Genomic DNA, 18,985 nt, shown 5'->3' on the forward strand with positions numbered 1-18,985 from the left:
TAAGGATACAACCATCTTAAATTACATCAATAATTCATACAAAAGGCTTTTAGTAATGGTATCCAGGTCATTTTCCAATTTTTTATGCATTCAATAATGCAAATATATCGTCTCCGTCATAAGGGTCTTGATCATCCTGCTCTTGATCATCTTGATCTGTCATTGGTGTATCTTCTTCAATTTTTTCTTTTCTTTTTGAAGAAGTTGATGCTTGAGTAGATAAATTAGATTTTTCACCAAATACTTCAGTTAACATGTAAGTAATAGTATCTTTGTCCAAATGTTGGAATAATTCTTTAAGCAGTGTAGCCTGAGTAGGCGTATCTTTATTTAGATTTCTCATGGTTTCTCTGGCTGGTCCATTGGCAATAACTCCTTGCCGATCATAAACTTTTCCCTCAGCAAAAAAGTCTTCTTTTCCCCACCATTTTATTAAAATTTTCCTGACCAAGATAGTAGGAGTAAATTTTATTTCCAGTTTTTTTTTGGTTTGGTCTTGTAACCCATATTCCCATCTGATTATCCAAGGAATATTATAATTAATAGCAAATTGGATCATAGCTCTTAATCCATCAAATTGTGAATTGTCTTGTTGGAATTTGGTCCATATATTTTTAACATTTCGAGGAAGAATAGATGGCATTACCCCCCATGAAAAAAAGAAGGTTTTAAACCAAGTTGGTATAAGCTGATGAATATCATCGAGTTGGAATTTTATCCACCAAGAATGTTTTCGTTGGGAATTCTCGTATATAAGAATAGTATCCCAGGCCATGATATAATCATGATAATTGAACATATTCGGCATTGCCTGAAAAGTGTTCAATTTGCGAGCTTGGCCGAGAGGTAATCCCCAATTAGCTGCTGGAATAATTTTCTTAATAATCATTTTAGAAAATGCAAAATCGCGATTGCGATCCATATGTTGAATTTCAACAGAGCCAGTTTCAACTAAAATTGTTTCAAAATATTCTCTGCGCTTTCTTCTCAATATGGGTTGTAGATCTTTAATCAAATAGCTTTGAGCTATATGGATATGTGATAGACCTTTTAAGTCTTTATCTACAGGACATCAATTAAGAGATCCTGAAAATAAGTAAGGATATTTTAATTATTCTTTATATCCTTTTAATGCAAATATTGCATTATTATAATAATGAATATCATATGCAGTAGGATCCTCATCAAATTCTTTAATATGATCAAAATTTTCTTCTTCAATATTCATATTAGGTTGAGGAATATTTGTGCCTTTTTTAAAGGGTGGTTTATTCATTGTCTTTTTGCCAGTTGCTGGCCTCTTTAGGACTATCTTCCAAGGTTGATCCCTCCATATCCATTATCAGAGGCGTCTGTTTCAACTATTTTGAATGCTTCTGGATTAGCAATAAATAAACAAGAGAGTTCTTTAACTCTTTCTTTTATTTTTTGTATTGTTAAAAAATGACTATTAGTCCATGGTTGAGGGTTTTCTTCAACCTTTGAAACAATAATTTACAGTCTTGAGCAAGATCTTTATAAAAATCTCCTATGTAATTAAGACTATCAAGAAATCTTTGTAATTGATTTATATCAGTGATTTTATCAGGAAATTTATCGGCAAAAACAATTGCTCTTTCTATAAGAATCATTATTCCATTTTCAATATAATGTCCTAAGAGTTTTATCTTGGTTTGGAAAAGTTTTACTTTTTTCTGATTTACTGCTAAATCAGCTTTTTTAGTGGCTTGAATAAATATATTAAGATGTTTAAAATGCTGATCAATATTATCAGAATAAATAAGGACATCATCTATATAGACTATAATATAATCTATATATGAATTATAAATTTCATTCATTATATTTTGAAATTCCATTGGAGCATTTTTCCAAATGGCATTACATTCCATTCGTAATGTCCAAATGGTACAGTAAAATTATCTGTTTTATATTTATTTTCTTCTTTTAGAAGAATTTGATAAAATCCTGATTTTAAATCAAAAGAATAAAATACTTTTCTTTTAAATAATCTATTTAATAGATCTCTTTTATTTGGTAATGGATGTTTTATCCATTTTAATGCTTTATTAAGCGGTTTATAATTAATAACAAGTCTAGGAGCTCCTCTTTCTATCTCTGCTGCATTTTCTACATAAAATGCTGGACAACTCCAAGGACTATGACTTGGTCTGATCAATTCTTTTTTAAGAAGACTATCAATCTCTTCTTTACAATAGTTTAAAAGCCTAGGCCCCATTGCAATAGGTTTTGCTTTTGTAGGAATTTTATCTTCAGTAAAATTGTCTGTATAAGGTAAACTTACTTGATGTTTTTTCTATTCCAAAAGGCATTAGGAACTTCTGCACATATTTTTTTAAATATAATTTCTGAAATAATTTTTATTTTTTCTTGAACTTTCTCAAAATTTATTTTTTCTTTAATATTTTTAAAGAGAATTTCATCTTTTAAAGAAGTAACAAAATTTTCTTTATTGATTACTATTTTTTGTAAAATATTAATAGATTTTGATACTGGTATAGTTGTGAAAAGGAAAAATAAATTATTTCTTTTAATATTGGTATATAATCTTTTTTCATTATTTTATTAATCGGAAACAACATTTGGAAAAAAGGTGTTCCTAATATAACATGAGTAGAAATATTTTTAATAAAAATGAAAGTAGTATTAAGACAAACTCCAGAATTACATATTGCCACATCAGACAATTTGTAATTAACTATAAGAGGTTGCTTATGTGCAGCTGTTATAAATTGAGTAGTCTTTTTATAGTATTTAGAAGGAACAATTCCTTCACTGATGCAATTTACATGAGCTCCTGTATCTAAAAGTGGTTCAATAGTAATTTTAAATTTTTTATTAACAATAAGTGTTACTTTTGAGTACCACTTTTGTGAAATAATTTGATCAATTTTATTGACCCATATTATTTGATTTATTTTATTATTGTCTTCAGGTAAAATACTTTCATCTTCTTCTTCGTCAGAAGTGGAATCTTAATCCCAACTATGATTGTTATTAATACTAAGAGTATTTACTCTTTTTTTTAAATATTTTATCTCAGATTTTATCCGATTTATTTTTCCTTTTAATTCGGAGATAGTGGGTTCTCTTTCTTTTTGTTTTGCTTTTTATAATATTTTATTATAAGAATATAATTCATTTTCTTGTACCGTGTTTTGTACAAGTTTAGTAGGCTTATGATTTGCAATATTTAGAAAATGTTCTATAGCTTTTCTTTTTTTCTATAGGATCTTTTATTTGATCTATAAGATATAAAATGAAAGTTTTTTCATTTGATATAACATTTATTTCTAATCCCATAAAATTCATGAGAGCCCCGTAACTTCGGGAGAAGGGGTGCCTCCTCACAAAGGGGATCACAATTTGGATCACATATTTTATTTTCTGATATTTCAGAATCATTATCTGAACTACTATTAGAGTATTCAGATATATCTTCATCAATAATGTTAATATATAAATATTTTGGCTTTAGATTTTCTTCTTTATTAAGAAGAATATTTATTAATGATTCTTTTAAATCATTATTTATATTGAGATTATTAATCTTTTTCTTGACATAATACTTATTAGCTTTATGTCTAATTTTTTCACATTTCCAACATACTGACACTTTATTTGAATAATTATTTTTTATAGTCTGTTTAGACCTTTTCTTAAAATATTTTTTAGATTTATTTTTATCTTTTATATAATGATTTTCTTTTTAAAAGGAAATCTTTTTCCTTTTTTATCTTTTAGAGGATATTGTATTGGCAGAAAACCAATTTGTTCACAAAAATCACCAATAATATTTCGATTTTCTTCCTTTTGCATATCAAGTTATCTTTTTAACTTGATATCATTGCAAAGAGTTATTCCTTCTCCAGTTATTTATGCGGATAAATCTCCATAAGTAAGTAAACTCCAATCTATAGACTTTGTTGGAGATTTCGATTTTAATCTGTTTTTAACTCTTTCAGCGAAAAGAACTGGAAGTCCAGAAATAAATTTTTCTTTCCAAAAATTTGCATTGCAATCATTTCTGGTTAAAACTTTTGTCATAAAAACATCTTTATACCATCGGAATTCAGATAGTGTTGGACATCTCAAGTTCATTAATTGTTCATGAGATCTATCTAATTGAAGCTCATTTGCTCCAATAAAATTAGATAGAATAGTATAACTAAGTGTATTAACCGCATCTGAGTCTTCTCTTCCATTAAGATCAATTATAGAGGAGTTAAGGATTTTATTCTTTGCATCTTTTGAAAGATAACAATCTCACCAACCTTGAAGTTGGCCAGTAAAACCAATAATAATGGATTGAGCAATTTTCCTATCATTATTATCTTTTATTTTTGCGGCAGAAAAGTATATTAACATTTGTTTGATAACAGTTTTTATCTGTTATTCAGATTTTCCATCTATATTCCATTAAGTAATGACTTCTCCATTAAAGTGAACGTAATCTTTCTTTTCTTCTATTTGAAGATCAATTGGTGTTGCTTTTTTATAAAAAGATTTTACAATTGACACTTTATGCATTTTATTAATTTGCATTTCATTCTTTGACGAACTTGAAAACTGTCTATTAGACCTTCCATAAAATCTTCATCCTTTTTGAACTTAAAATAAAATTTTCTCTTTTAAGATTAGGAGGAGGTTTTATCTTAAAGTTCTTGAACTTTCACCACTAGAAGTTTCTTGTTTAGATTTTGATAAAATCTCTTCTATTCTAGTAGTTTGATTTCTTAAAGAATGTAAAGTAAGATTGGTAAAATTATTTTTTGAATTATATGGTCGAAATTACCATTTTCTAATTCAGATTTTATAGGAGCAGCGTAAATTTCTTTATTACCCTTTTTAATTTGTAAAGTAGTGAATGAGGGATGAATTTCAAAAGATTCTTCTCCAGTTTCATGAACATATAATTTATATGTTGATTCAAGAGTATTTATAAAAGACTCATCTGTAAATTTTGGAAATATTTTATTTCTTACTGGAAAATATAAGTTTTCCATCCATTTGAAAAAATCTAAATTTAATTTAATTTCTTCAACCCATTCGGTATATCTTAAAGAATATAGAGTTTGTTGTTTTGGGTTTAAACAACTTAAAAACCTTTTTTTTATTTAGATTTTTAATCTTATCTAAAATTTTCTGAATAAGATTATTATTATTAATAACCATAACATTATAACCTATATCAGAAAAAGTAGGGGAATTAGAAGTTCTATTATTAACAGAATAATTTCTTTGAAATAGAGAAGTATTAGATTCAGGAAGATCAACCTTGTATTCAGGTTGAGATATAATATCATTAGTCTTTTGAAGACCAGAGATAGTAAATTTTTTAAAATCAGATATAAAACCACATGCGCAAGTTATTAAATTCCTTGTGTATTTCAATTAATTGTTTGAATTGCATTAATTAATTATGTTGTGCATATTGACATGTTTAAATTATATTTTTCTACATGATTGCATTAAAATGTATTTTTAAAAAGTTTATTCGAGTTGCGATCGAGGAACGGAGACCGAGGGCTGAAAAATAGAAAATGTTTTATTGAATAATTGTTTTTAATTATTTAAAGCATGGGTGATACTTTTTATTATTTTCGAAAATGAAGAGTTTTTGAGGTGATTTTATACGTCGGGACGTAAATTTTATCGGTTTTGGTTTTTCAACAAATATACGAACGTTTTGGCAACCCGGCTTATAAATTCACAAAGTTTATTAATCAATTTAAATATGTTAATTAAGCACTAATGGGCTTTTTGGACCTAATTAACTTTCCTAATGGGCCAAGGCTTTGTTAGTGGGGTAATTAACTATTTGAAGCCTAAAATTACCCCATAACTCGCACACAATTCCACGCCCACACCCCATTAGATTTGTAAAACTCTTCCCCACTAGCAAATTACACGGCACACAAACCATGAAATTAAGAGAGAAATTCGAAAGTTGCAAGGGTTCAAGCCATCTTCTTCGTGCTGCCGTTCTTCGCAATCGTCAACGTTTATTTGTGCGTAAAATACGCAAAGGCACGCCATATTCTCCTTTTACTAATCATCACACCATATTAAGAATTTATGTTTGATATTGCATGAAAATAAGTTGCACTTTTGAAGATTTTCGTATATGCATCTTATATGATTTTTTAAAACATGTAGTTTGATCCAAAAATCGTGTTTAATATGTGTTAAGGGGCTGCCATGGTTAGAGTATTGATCAAGGATGTTTTACACAAGTTTTAGGGTCCTAATAACACACACAAGAATGCTGCATCATGATAGAAAACAAGCTGGTACCATCTTTCTGTTGTGGAGGAGTTGGGCTCGGTATTTTGGGCATGGTGGTTGGGCTTTGGTTCGAATGGGACCAGGGCTTGGCTAGGGACCGTGAGAGGTCAAGGGAAGAGTCTTAGCCATGTTAGGACTCGAGACCAGGGGCTGGGGAGGAGTCTTAGCAAGCTATGACTCCAACCCGTGAGTTTCAAGGAAGTGGCGCAGATGTGCAGCAGCTTGTGTAGGAGAGATGGCTCAGCCTGGGGGCTCTGGGCTGGGCTAGGTCGACTCTTTAGGGTCCTAAGATGATCCTAGTTAGGGTGGTTTAGGGTCTGGTTGGCTGGATAGAAGGCTGGAACCAGAAGAGTATGCTGTATAGAAGTGGGTCTCATAGAAGGGCTGTTGGTGTTCGGCCTTAGGGTGTTAGTCAGGGACTGGACCAGGGCCCTTGGCTACGGTTTGGGACATGTATTAGGGTCCTAGGATGAGTCTTGGGGGGCTGGTTCAAGGGCTGGATTGTTGGTTAGGCGGCTAGGGAAGAAAAATTAGAGTCCTATCCAAGTAAGAGTCTCGGCCATGGCTTGCAGCTGCTGATGTAGCTTTTGTTCGAGCTTATGTTCGGTTCCTAGGGGTGCTAAGGGTCCAGTAGGGTCCATAGGGAGTCTGGCTTGAGGTTGGCTCATGGTTGTTCGAGCTTGGGTCATGGAAAAACGAGTTTGGCTCAAGGGTGCCTAGGTGGGTTTTTGGGCTGTTTCTGCAGCTTAGGTGTTGCTTTGGTTTTGGAGCTTAGGGTCAGGTGCAGTGGGTTCTAATGGTCCAAGAGGGTGCCTAAATCTGTTGGCTCGGGTTTAGCTCGATGTGGCTCGGGCGTGGCTCGAGTAAATTGGGAGATGGCTCGGTGTGTTCAATAAAGGGTCAAAAACGAAAATAATAAAGCTAAAATTGAATCCATGGGTCCACGGGTGTGGCTCATGATTTGGAAGGGTAGAATAAATAATTAAAATGCTATGTTTAAAATTTGGGATCAAAATAATGATTTTTGGAATTATTCAGGATTTAATCGCCGCATCGAAACGCTAATTAAAGAATTAATTGAAACGCCTAGATTTAAGCTTAATAAAATTATGGAAAATTATACTTAAGCTCAAATAATTATTGAAAGTATAAATTTTTAATTTGGGAATTTTATTTCGGGATTAAAACGCAGTAATATGTTATATTTAAAGATTAATTTAAAAGTCATCGATTTAATCCAATAAAAATATGAGAAAATTCATGTAAGCTTAAATAATTATTTGGGACATGTTAGGGTCAATGAAATTAAGAAAAAGTCAAAATCGAGAAATTTTATGTCTAGAGGTAAAACGGTCATTTTACACCTGAAAATTAGTAAACGTCATGGCAGTACTCTGAATGCTGTTTTATGTGCTAATATGATTATTTTCAATGGTTATGGATGTTTATAGAATTTTATATGTTCAGGGATTTTTATGTCAAAATGTTTATTTTAAATGTTTATGATTTAATATGTTTAAATGTTATTTTAAACGTTTATGATGCAAAAATGTTATTTTAAATATTTATTGATTTTTAATATGCTAAAATATTTATTTTAAACGATTATGGATTTTTATGATAAAACGATAACGTTAAAAGAAATGTTGCATGCTTGTTTTTAAAAGAAAAGGTTATTAAATGCATGATTTTTATAAAGTCATGAAAATGTGAAACATTGAAGGAGGTTAAGTAATTGTGACTATTGAGGATATGATGATAAGAATGAGGATGTCGTGAGAGGAAAAGGCCCCAGAGGGAGCCTATTTTCGGGAGAAGGCCCCAGAGATAACCCATGCACGAGAAAAGGCCCCAAAGGGAACCCGTCTATGGGAGAAGGCTCCTGAGGGAGCCCTGACGATCGTATTTCTATTCGATGAGGATAGGCCAAGGCCAGTTGACCGGTGAGAGTGTTGCTGGTGTCCCCACTGCCCAGTACTATGGTTACATGTAGATGGATCTATCGACTTTTTGAGGATTGAGGAAAGTCACAATTAACGATCTGAATTCAATAAAAAAGAAAAATGTTTATACTCATGATGAAATGATATATGTTATGAAATGAGAAAAAGGAAAATGTTGAGGTTTACGTTAAACATGTTCATATGAATATGTTTATGATGATATGTAAATGATTATGAAAAGTTTATAAAAATGTATATGTTTAAAGTTGATGCATCATTATGAAAATGTTGTTATTTAGAGATTTATGCATCATGTAAAGTTTACGAAAATGTTATGTTTAAAGTTTATGCATCTTCATGAAAACGATATTTTAAGTACAAGTATTTTTAACTGTTGTATGTGATCTGTATATATATTACTTGTTATCAAGATTATGGTGTGTTGAGTCTTTAGACTCACTAGGTGTGATTGATGCAGGTTATTATGTTAATAATGTTAATGAAGGTCTTGATGGTTGATCTGACTAGACTGAATGTGCACATAACCCGAGGACCAACGCTAGTTTCCGCACTGGTTTATGTTTATGATTTTAAGTATGTTAAAGATATTTTATGAATTTTATTTATGGTTATGAGTGGTTTTTTAAAGGTTATAGTATGAGCTATATTTTTCAAATAATGTTTTTAGATTGGTAAGACATTTGATGATTTTATGCTTTAAATTATTTCTTTTGGATTTTTAAATATCAGTTGGTTGGGTTATTTAAAAATGACGCCAAAAATATTTTAATTATGTTATGCAAGTGTTCGGCCGATGCTAATAAGGGTTTTAAAAAAAATTTCTAGTACTTTTTAAGAAAAAGATTAGCAGACATTTCATTCTAGTTTTCTAGATTTTTCTTTAATAGAGGGAGCAATATTCTCCATTTTTCCAGATTTCTGGCAGAGTAACTTGACTCCAATTAATTGTTTTAGGAATCATAATATTACTTTTATTAATATCGTTATAAAAAGAGTAGTTTCTCCTCTTTTTGAACTAATTTGATTAGTATTAATTCTAAAATTAGAAATAGTTGAATTCATTATTTTATAACAAATTCTATATAATAGAACAACATTTTCTGTTCCATCTATCATATCAAAGCCTTCAGTCTTTATGTTCAAAGTAAGTGCTTTTATGATATTTGGATCAGAAAGAGAGATTGGAAAATTAGGAAAACAACTAAAATGTATTGGTCCTTCGCATAATGATGACTCTATTATTCCTAATAAGGAATCTTCAAATTTATTATGCCTTTGATCTCGTATAATAATTAAGGCTGAAATATTTAATCCTAATCTTGGAAGAGGTTTTAAACCTACTTGAATCATCCTTGGATGCATAAATTTGTAAGATTGCTGGTGAATATCAACAAGTCTTTGAGATAATAAACTAAATGAATCATATTCTCATTTTAGAGGAATTGATTCTTCAATTGTTTTTATTATATAATCGGATTTAAATCTAAATCCAATAGATCTATAAATCTTCATATTGGAAGATACTACTAATTTCCAGTTTTGAATATTTTTTTTTCGAAATTCACGGAAATAATTAATTCTTTGTTGATTTAATTGTGGTGATGAGAGTCAAAACCAGTAGGTCGCGATAGCTAAAACCAGAAGACTATATAAAAGCAGAAACTCTCGTATCGCATTAATAAAAGCAGTACTCTTCGAGTATTTATCAGCTTAGAAAAACTAGAAGCAGAACATAGCTTTATAAGCAGAACTTAGCTTAAGCAGAAGTAACTTAACATCTTTTACTTGATCGTTACAATCTTAAATATTACCGTTACTTTACTTAGTACTAGCATTAATTGCGCCATTAATGCTGTACAAAGTTATTTAATACGCCTTACCAGTTTTGGTATAAAGCAAAGACTGATTATTCTGAAAGCTTTCTACATGACCCTTTTTAGGTGATAAAGCTGATTCTATCAGAAGTCAAAAGAAGCCGTTTTATTTACGTTGGACTTAAGCTTTCTATATATAAGAAGATCAATCCTTTATAGAAAATAACGTTATTATCATTATCAACGCAACGATTATTCCAACGTGAGTTTTGAGCTTTCATAAACTACTTATCTTCAAAGCTCAACATACAGAAAAGCAGCACACGCTTTATTATTCATATCCGATCTTCTGAGATCATTTTTTGCTGTTACTGTTTCATAACTCTCTTCAAACTAAACACTTTACTATATTATTGAGAAGAGTTTGTAAACTGAAAAAGAGTCTTTTCCAGAACTTTGTTGTATTTATTTTTACGGAGTTGTGTAACTAAGAATTTTAGTAGGCTAAGAGTAAGCCTTACTGAAGTAGGAGTGTATAAGTGTTGTACTGTAATATCCAAAGTCTTTTAGTGATACCTTCTGGAAACAGAAGAAGAGGAGACGTAGAAGATTTTATCTTCGAACTTCCAGAAACAACCATTGTTCTACTGCCTACTGTTTTATTATTTCTCATTGTACTCCATTGGATCGTTTCCGCACTTATTGTGATCTGCTGGATTTACATTTGAACAAGACCAGCTGTAATCTCTAAAAGGATTCTAGCACCCTTTGCAAAATCGTCAAATAAAGGAAATAGTTTATTCACCCCCTCTAAACTCCTTATCGATCCCCAACAAGTTGTATCAGAGCAGATTTTTCTTGTTCTAAATATTTACAACTTATATGGCACACTTCAGCAAAGTACCCATGTTTTCAAAAGAAGATTTTCGATGACTGGAAGATCCGTATGCAAGCTCATCTTACAGATCAAGACGATGACATGTGGTTTGTCATCACAGATGGTCCATTGAAGATTTTAAAGCCTAACACTGCTATTGTTGTTACTGAGGGAGCACCTCAGATGGTTGAGAAGCACAGAAGTGAATGGATTGACGAGGATAAAAAGAAAGCCAATCTAGACAATGTTGCGAAGGACATTCTCTACAAAACGCTTGATAAAAACATCTTCAGCAAGATCAAGATGTGTTCTACTGCAAAAGAGATTTGGGAAAAGCTCATCCAAATCTGTGAAGGAAATGAACAGACAAAGAAGAATAAGTTGTCTGTAGCAATGCAGAAATTTGAACATCTCAAAATGAAAGTTGGAGAAACTCTGAATGAGTTTGATGAACGTTTCAGCAGCTTAGTTAATGAGTTAGCAGCTCTGGGGAAAGAATATGGCGACAGAGAAAAAGCACTCAAAGTTATGAGAGCTTTACCTAGAGAATGAGATGTAAAAACTATGGCTATGAGAGTAGATCTGAACAAGTTAGAACTACACGACTTGTTTGCAGACTTAAAAGCCTATGAGTTTGAACTTGAACTGAGAAGTGGAGAAGAGCCCTCATCAAATCCACCTACCAAGGCTCTTACTGCTACTGCTGCAATTGTTCCAAGTGCATCACCTGCTACTGCCATTGAAAGCACATCTGAAAAGACTTGCTGAACAGATCAGCAACGATTCAATGTCTCTATTTGTGAAGAAGTTTTCCAGATTCATGAAGAAGAATCATCGAGCTTACCAGGGTCCTAACCGAAACTTTAAAAAGATTCACCACCTGGTGACATGGCAGTGTTTCAACTGTGGAAAAGTCGGGCATTTCATCGCTGATTGCCCTAAGCCAAAGAAGGATGATCAAAAGAAAAAGGAATACAGGAGGAATGAGAAGAAATCCAGAAGAGACCACAAAGCAATGATTGTGGAAGAAAGTAAGTCAAAATGGGCGGATTCTAGTTCTGAGTCTTTTGACACAAAAAGTCATTCCACTTATAGCGACTCAGAAGAGATCAAATGTCTCATGGCAGACACTGAATCAACCTCGACATCTGGAGAGGTATTTGACTTTGACTCTAATGAATTTACACGAACTGATTTGGTTAATGCACTGCATGATATGGTAGAAGAGTACTCAAGATTTCTCAATCATTCGAGGAAGTTAAAACTGAAAATCAAAACTTAAAGGATCAAATCAGTAAGTTTACTTGCTTGCAAGAAAACAGCTGTGGTGATCTAAAAGTTGAGATAAGTAAGTTGAAGACTGAGAATGACAGAGTAAATTCAGATTACCAGACTATGAGATATGAGAATCAGAAGCTATCGGTTCAGGTAAATGCATGGAACAAGTCTTCTGTTTCATTAGAGAAGATGCAAGAATTGCAGAAGCAATCTGGAGACAGGAGTGGTATCAGATTCAGCAATAGTGAAAGCACTTCTGAAACAAGTACTAAGCCAGAACTTGAAACAAGCAAAAGGAAATACATTCGTTTTGTTAAATCCAGTGTGGTAAATGAACCAGTAGTACCAACTGTTCGAGTTGAAAGGTTTGTAGATCAGACGAACAGAAGAAAGCATTATGGTCTGGGTTATGTTGAACCTAAGGGAAGAGTCCACCAGAGTTATGGATCCAGTAGAGGATTCAACTCAGGAGGACAACCCTCGATGAAGGTTAGAAACAACCAGTACTATAATTCTAGACCTTTTCAGAAGAGATACAGACCAGACAAAAAAAACAGAAGGGAATAACATCATTCTAAGATGCATTATGTTGGAGATAACAGACCTTCTGTTGCACACACCCCGTGGATGCCCGAAGTAGAAGGTCACCTAGAATTGTACAAATGTGGGTTCCTAAAGAACTGATAAGGCTCGAACCCAAATAGATTGGGTACCCGTTACTAAAACTTGTGTTTGCAGGAACAGGAGAGGAAATCCAAGATCAGCAGCTCCACATGGTATCTGGACAGTGGATGTTCCAGACATATGACCGGATAAAAGAATCTACTTTCAGAAATAATGAGTTGTACTAGACCAAAGATAACTTTTGGGGACAACTCAAAAGGTAAAACCGTGGGTAAGGGTAAAATTATCCATGGTAACATCACTATAAATGATGCTCTTGGTTGAAAATCTTTGTTATAATTTAATCAGTATTAGTCAACTGGGTGATAATGGTTATTCAGTAGCTTTTCAGAAGCACACATGCACAGTTAAAGATGCTGATGAGCTTACTGTATTAACGGGAAAAAGATAAGGCAACACTTACAAAGTTTCTTGGAACATAGATCATGTTAATGTTCCTACATGTTTAGTTGCCTCCCTTAGTGATAAACATTGGCTATTACATGGGTAATATTTCTTACTGGAAAAGATCAAACCAGTAGCCTCCTGATCAAGCTTTTGAAAAGGATTCAAAATGAAAAATCAGTTTCTGTCATTACAATCAGAAGTGATCGGGGCACTGAATTTACTAAAAAGATTCTTGAGTTATATTTAGATGAATAGAGCTGCATTCATCATGAATATTCAGCTGCCAGAACGCCTCAACAAAATGGAGTAGCTGAGAGGAGAAACAGAACTCTTAAAGAAGCTACTAGAACAATGCTAGCAGATGCAGACATCTCTCAGCGCTTCTGGGCATAAGCAATCAACACAGCATGTTACACACAAAACAGAACCATGATCAACAAAAGACAGAATCAGACTCCATATGATATATGGAAAGGAATAAGCCTAATGTATCTTATTTTCATGTATTTGGTTGCAAATGTTTTGTGCACAATAATGGTAAAAATCATTTGTCTGCATTTGATTAAAAATCAGATGCTAGATTATTTCTTGGATATTCAGCAGTAAGCAAAACATGCAAAATTTTCAATAATAGAACTCTTAATGTTGAATAATCTATTCATGTTGTTTTTGATGAAGATAGCAGTGCTCCTGAAATTTTTAACGTGTCAAATCTAAGTAACAGATTAGACAGGATTCATCTAGAACTGGATAGTGAAGATGATGCAGAACCAAGTGTCAAAGATGCTCAAAATTCAGAACCAGACATTCCTCTGGTATAACCAATTGTTCAGACACAGGACATACCAGAACCAGAAGTTGACATTCCAAAACCTACTACTGCTTTAGCTGAGCATGATCCAAATCCATCAAACCAGGGAGAAATTTCTTTAAACCCTTTTGTTTGGAGAAAATCTCGCCCTCCATCTTTGGTCATCGGTAATCCATCAGCTCCATTAAGAACCAGAAGGCAAATGATTAATGAATATATGCATGCTGCTTTTATCTCTCAGGATGAACCAAAGAAGATTGAAAAAGCTCTTCTCAATCCCAGTTGGATTGAAGCTATGCAAGAAGAGCTGAATCAATTTAAAAGAAATGAAGTTTGGTTTCTTGTAGCTAGACCATCTCATCAAGCTGTTATTGGAACCCGGTGGGTATTTAGAAACAAGCTAAATGAAGAAAGTAATGTTGTCAGAAATAAAGCAAGAATGGTGGCTCAAGGTTTCAGACAAGAAGAAGGAATAGACTATGATGAGACCTATGCGCCAGTAGCAAGGCTTGAAATTATCAGAATATTCTTAGCCTTTGCTGCTTTCAAAAACTTCAAAGTTTCTCAGATGGACGTGAAAAGTGCCTTCCCAAATGGTCTACTGCAAGAAGAAGGTCTACGTTGAACAACCTCCAGGTTTTATTGATCATTTCTTACTGTATCATGTGTTTTAATTACACAAAGCCATGTATGGTTTAAAACAGGCACCTCGAGCTTGGTATGACACGCTCTCACAATTTTTTGTCAATCATGACTTTACAATCAGCATAGTAGACAAGACTTTATTCACTTTAGTTAAAAATAAGCACATTCTGTTGGTACAGATTTATGTTGATGACATTATCTTTGGGTCAACTAACCCCAAATTATGTGCAAAGTTTTCTAAATTAATGCAGGAACAATTTGAAATGAGCATGATGGGAGAATTGACATTTTTCCTAGGGCTGCAGATTAAGCAACTTGATACTGGAATCTTCATAAATCAGGCTAAGTATACTAAGGAACTACTGAAAAAGTTTGGCATGTAAACATGCTCTGCTGCTTACACTCCAACGAGCTCATCTACTAAACTTGATAATGATGAAAATGGAATTTTAGTAGAGGTAACTCAGTATCGTGGTCTAATTGGTTCGTTATTATATCTTACTGTCAGTAGACCTGATATTATGTTTGCTGTTTGTATTTTTGCAAGATTTCAATCTAACCCTAAGCAATCACATTACATTGCTGCTAAACGTATTCTGAAATACTTAAAGGGCACTCAAAATGTCAGCCTATGGTATCCTAATGATTCTTCTTTCAATCTTATTGGACATTCAGATGCTAACTATGCAGGTTTCAAACTGGATAGAAAAAGCACAAGTGGTTTTTGTCAATTTCTTGGTGATAGGTTGACTCCTGGTTCAGTAAAAAGCAGACTTCCATAGTTACGTCTACTGCAGAAGCAGAATACCTTGCTGCTGGAAGCTGCTGCTCTGAAATACTGTGGATGCAACAACAACTTAAAGACTATGAAGTTTAAGCCTCTGAATCACCTATATTCTGTGACAATACCAGTGCTATTGCAATTACGCATAATCTAGTACTTCTTCCAGAATGAAGCACATTGACATCAGACATCATTTTATTAGAGATCATGTGCAGAAGAAAGACATTCGTCTGGAATATGTCCATACTGATCAGCAAGCAGCATGTATCTTTACTAAACCTTTGTCTGAGAATAAGTTTTCTTATTTTCGTAATGTTCTCGGTTTAATTGATTTATCTTAATTACTGTTTCCTATCTTCTGGTTTATTTTTTGTAGTAAATAAAAGCAGTAGACAAACAAGAGATATGACAAAATGAGATATTTCATTCATACAACCAGATGCATTACATTATCTAATCTATTACATTTGTTGATTTCAGCAGTACTGAGAACTTCAACAGGAACCTAACTAAGAGCTATTGGAATCATCCCCCTCTCTTTGCATGATCGTGGTTGGTGAACGGGATGATTCCTTAGACTGTCAAGAAAATACTCAAATTATAGATCGAGATATTTCTTCCAAGTCTTCATATCTTGGAAAAAGATGTCTTCAGACATCATCTTATGAGAAGCTGGAAGTTGTCTTTGTAACTCATCTGCTGAATCAGACTCTGGAGAAGACTCCGAGAGAATTTTTGCATCATCAATTTGTTTTGATTTGTTATTTGTGTAAATGACTTAGTTTGTGAGCTTGCAGATATTTATAGTAAGCCACGGGGAAGCTAAAGAGCCACTTGACTGTTCATTTCATGCACGAATATCAAGAGTCATATGTCTTTCCTTCAGATCTCGTATTTTCGCTTTTAATATTTATTTATTATTTGCATTTATTCAGGTGGAATTTTTTTCTGATAATTCCGTTTCCGTGCCATGTTATAAGCAGAAGAAGATTTGCCTTTCGATAAAACAATGTGTCTGCTGGTATTTATAAAAGTGCTGGATATATTTAAGAACTTATGATTTCCAGTAGATATTATCATAAGACGACAAATCATCTTCTGATTTTCTGTAATAACCGCTTGGACAGTTCGCCTCTTTCATTTTATTTTAAAATTTTGGTGTACCTGATACTTTTGTTTAACCTTTCAAAAACTTAACCGCAAACATACTGACACGTATCCTTATGTTTCTCTGACGGATGTACATTTTGATTATTAACCGCATTTTCGATCTCATTTCACCTTTTTATGATTTCAGACTTTTGCTTACTAGCTATTGCTTTCTCTCGCATTCATCTACTACAGAATATACTCCGAATTCTTTTTGCTTGCAGAAATGGTTGGAGCTTACACTCTAAATGCTTATTAAGTCAACTTTGCATCGGTTCTGACCATCAAAGACGAGAATCTTGTTAAGATGTTCAAAGCAATTGAAAAATATGGTCTCCGAAGGTTTTTGGAAGCATTTGCTATCATATACAAGACTACTCTCTTGGATTTCTACGCCAAAGCAACCGTCGAGGAAGGGAAAATCATTTATTCCCAAGGAGGTGCATTATCTCCATTGATGTTGTACTATTGGGATCGACTTTCTTTCTCCCATGCTCAGGTATCTCTGACTTTTCTGATATTTCTAAGGAGGAGATGTCCACTGCTCTTACCTCCTTCTCAGCTTCTGGAGAGGAACTCTCTCCCTCTTGCTTCAAGAAGCTTCTGAAAATGAAATATCAAGTGCTTGCCGATATCGTGGCAAAAACACTTCTGGTCAAAGCTGGTACGTTTGATAAACTGGCCAAGGAGAATGTACAAGTGATGGTAGCTATCACTTCTGACTTTAAGGTGGACTGGAGTCGATTCTTGTTCAGAATCATGAAGGATATGGTTGTGGGGAATGCTACTGGTTTTGCTGTTCAGATCAGCACGATGTTAAATGATGCTGGTTTTCCTCACACTTCTGAACAGGATGCTTCTTTTGTAACAATGGCCGATGCTGCCAATGTACTTGCTTTGAGGCCAAAACCAACTGTAGACGAGTTTGTTGCTTTAAACAAAGAGGTTGGCGATGCTCAGACTGAGGCTCAAGTGCCTCAAAAGAAAATCAAGAGAAAAAGAGTGGTTGTCTCTACTGATTCGGATAAAACAGTATCTGAGGAGTCTGCTGCTCCAATCAAAGCATCATTCCTTGCCACCCCTAGCAAGAAGAAAGCTCGCTCAGTTCTCCGCCTCAAGAAAACAGCAGCTGTTGTTGATTTAGACACTGTCTCTTTGAGACAAGTGTTTCCAGAAGCCACCTCATCCCAACCAGAATATGTCCCAGTCTCCAAACCAGCAGTCATATCTACTGCCACCACCTCTACTTCTGTTCCGACTTTCAGACCCTCGTCTGGAGTCGTTATTCAAGAATCTACTGCAGGGTCTTTTGACTTTAGATCCGTATTGCCTGCCTCCTCTTCAGATAAATGCAAGGGTAAATTTGTTGCAGAACCAAAATCTCTTGGCGCCAAGTCATATGTTCTCACTGCTATTGATCTTCACTTGGAGGAGATTGAAAAATCTGCCAGTGAAGACATGAATTTATTTGATGATTGGCCGAAAATCAGAATTCTCCACCCAATCACTTATTTGAAAACACCAGGTGTTTATGCGATAATGGTGAAAAATGAGAAGAAGGTCTTTGAATCTGCCAAGACCGAAAATGTGATTGCGGCAATGAGCAGACGAAGCTACATTCTTGAGCAGCTGAAGTGTCAGAAGCTGGAATCTGCTTTAAAGACTCTTAAGTCTAATTTCGACTCTATGATTCCTACTGCTGCTCAGGATCAGAATGTGATCCAAATTTTGACCGATAGACTGAAATTGATGAATTAGAAATTTCTTGCTCAAGAACAAGCATTTGGAGAGCCTGTATAGTATCAAGTAGGCTTCATCCCAGACTTTATTCAGAATGAGCCAGTTGAGGAAAGGACCACAGCTCCATCAGAAGCTTAGGTCTCTAGTACTCTTGCATCCCTGACGATGCCTACTCAATCCTCCTCTTTGATTTCTGTTCGAGAATTGGCTTCAGTTGATGAAGTCATTCAATCGATTGCTCTTACTGTCTCTACTGCACCAGAAGTAGATCAGGCTGATGATGTGGTCCAACCTAGAAGCTCGACCAGCAGACCAACCCATGGCAGAATCAGATGCTGCCCCATCTCAATCACTGCCGAATTTGGAGGTATTCTCTGCTGAACATCAGGCGGAAATGGAAGCTATTTTGACTGTTCAATCTGAATCTATTCCGGCCGCTGAGCAACTGGAAGCCACGGAAGCTGCCCAACCATGATCAGAGAGCAGCTCCAGAAACAACTACTGCTGGAGGCACTTCTACAGAACATACTACGGCCCCTTCTA

The sequence above is a fragment of the Primulina tabacum genome, chromosome 15, assembly GCF_025594145.1.
Source record: "Primulina tabacum isolate GXHZ01 chromosome 15, ASM2559414v2, whole genome shotgun sequence".
NCBI classification, from domain to species: Eukaryota; Viridiplantae; Streptophyta; class Magnoliopsida; order Lamiales; family Gesneriaceae; genus Primulina; species Primulina tabacum.